Genomic DNA, 3,062 nt, shown 5'->3' on the forward strand with positions numbered 1-3,062 from the left:
GAAGATATTTATCAAGTTCTTTGGCTCTTGGAATTGATTGCAAAAGTTGAACTTCTTAATGTGACATTGTAGCCTTCATTGCTCTTGAACTAATTGTCTTACCAATTTATTATCGGTTGGATCAGAATAGGATTAATATATATTATATTATGAAATGAATGATTGTTGAAAACTGGTGAATATATTTAATCTTAACCTATATATGTAATCCACATATTGTCAAGTTGATTAAGATCATGTAGTTCAATAGTGAGAGGTAGAAAATTCATCTAGTTACCTAATCAAAATTGCCAGCATAAGAATTTAAGTGTTTATTTTATTTTTTTAAGCTTGTATCATCGTCAATCATCATCGTTACTTAACCACATTATTCATTTTACCTGAAGAACTTAGAAACTAGTGGCCGAGCTTTAATCAAAACTGTAAGGGCATAAGTTGGCACAAAAGATAATGGAAATTTCGATGGTTGTTTGGTAGCTTTTGTTTCACTATACTGATATATCACTGCACCACCAACTAAAAGGTATCTATGGTTCACATTTAGCCATAACATGTGAATATTCCCTTCAACAACAACCTACATATAGCATTATATAGTTGCCATTATTCACTTGCTTCTTGTTAGCACAAGAATTTCAGAATTAGAGCATAAAAAACAGTAAAGTATGTTGTTATAGTTTATCATTTCTAATTATATTTATTTACAGGTGTAACAGAAGACACTACGAAGTTATAAAACGGCGTAGATAAAGTTGAGGTACATTGTTATCGTTAGAGTTTNAATACTGATACATAGTTCATAACATTAACTTTTGATATCAATGATATGGTATCTGATGACCTAAAGTCAGAAAAATTATGTCCACTTTACTCATGTAAATATCTAACAAGTTCTCCAACATAATATCTTTTTCTTTCCGGCAAGAGGTCTAACGGGCTTTTATATTTTTAAACTACGAAGCTTTTTCTCTANCAGTGGATATTATTGATGAAAAATTGAAAATTTTGTTAATATTTCAATTTGGGTGAGAATTGAATTTACTGTTGCTTGTGATTCACTCCTGCCTCATTTTGAACGTAATTGAATACAAGGGGCTTTTACTCTTTTGTTATGTAGGACCTTTTCCCCATATAGATAAATCTACACTCNGTTGAGGTTAGAGTTTCATAATGCAGTCAACTCAATCAAGCTATCCAAACTTTTTTTAATGATGGATTTTGTGATTAAGAGCTGCAGGAGTCTAACAAATTGTCAGTTTTCTTTATCTTTTCTAATTATTTGATAACATTTTATAGACCATTTTATGACTAATAGCAAACTTGTAAGTTTTGACTAGGAAATAAAGTATTTGGCTAACTGAAATCTTGTGAATTGGTGATTTCTTCTGCAGGTTGGAAACTGTTGTGTTACTGCTGCAGTTCTGATTGCAAATATGTTGTCTGATGTTCCGGATTATGCTTCGAGGATATCACAGGGTAAACAATGTATTCACTATGTATTCTTTCATGAGTCTCGGGATTATATACGGATTATCCGTATATATGTTATATACTGATAATCCGTATATAACTTATATACGGATAATCCGTATATAAATTATATACGGATTTATATACGGAATATCCGTATATAATTTATATACGGATTATCCGTATGTAAGTTATATACGGATTATCCGTATGTAATTTATATACGAATTATTCGTATGTAATTTATATACGAATTATCCGTATGTAATACTAGCTACGACAGTATTATATATGGATTTTTGTCCGTATATAATAAAAAATTATATACGGATTTTGGGCCTTATATACGGATTTGGGCTGTAGATAATGATGTTTTTTTTTGTAGTGTCTCTTCATGCTCGTGGTAGAACTCCTCCTCCCTCTTTTTTCTCACCATTTTCATAGTTTAGTTTGATTTATCTTCGGTGGTTGTTTCGTATATCAAGCAGGCGTCCAGGTTAGTTTCCCTAGATCTTGTTCATGTTGTGGATGTGTGAATTTTAGTATATTTCTTTCTTGACCCGTGCTAGTATTTATTTCCTTATGAAGTGTATGAAAATTGTATGAACTGTGTGTAAGAAAATTGGGCAGATGAAAACTAGGTACATGAACCGCAATGGAACTACGGTTAACACTTGCCGCACTACGAAGTGTGGATCTGGTGCCACCGCAGCTAGATCAACGGCTGATCGCAACCGTAGGTGGATCTGCGGTTGGTTGGTTTTGGGGTGCATCTTCGTCGTCTGCAATTCGCACTACGACTGAAGCGAAACGCTGTTCTCAACCTTCACGAGTTGTCTCTTCTTCCTCTCCTCCAATGTCCAGAACACCACCACCAAGTATCACCACCACCACACCACGGATCAGAAACATAAATAACAATGTATATCAAACAGTAAAACTGAAAGCGAAGAAAATGCTATAAAAGTGAACGCTGATAGGAACCGCGAAGGGAGTGTGGGGGGTGCAGGTAGGTTAGGGTTTATAGTCTCAGTAGTTGGTGGTTAGCAAAATTTGTTAGTGGTTAGGATATAATTAAATAATCATTAATTATGTTTTGACTTTATTAAAAAAAAGGACAAATGGGTAAATTTGGAGGTGTAGGAAGAAAGAGATGAGGTGTAGGGAGAAACACTCGTATGTGGGTCTTTTAATTTCATTTAAACAAATTTTATTTTATTACGTAATTTAATTAAAAGTATAAGTGTAGAATGTTTCATAACAATCAATTCAAAATTCATAAAAGTCACTCCTGAATTATATATTCTGAATGATATGTGGAATCTTAAGACCAGTTTCTATTAACTGCATTTTCTTAGAGAAACTATAATTTTATTAGGAATTCATATGCTCAATACATCATACTTTTCTGTTGGATTTGAAATTATTTAACACAGTAAATTGAAATTTCTGGTAAAATAATACAGGAGACTGGTTTTTTAACACAAACATGCATGACTATTATATAAGATATGATAAAGATTATCACAAAGATAATACAGAACAATTAAACGAAATCTACAACACTTCTATGAAGTGAATGAAGTCCATGA

Source organism: Vigna radiata, chromosome 5, assembly GCF_000741045.1.
Source record: "Vigna radiata var. radiata cultivar VC1973A chromosome 5, Vradiata_ver6, whole genome shotgun sequence".
Lineage (NCBI taxonomy): Eukaryota > Viridiplantae > Streptophyta > Magnoliopsida > Fabales > Fabaceae > Vigna > Vigna radiata.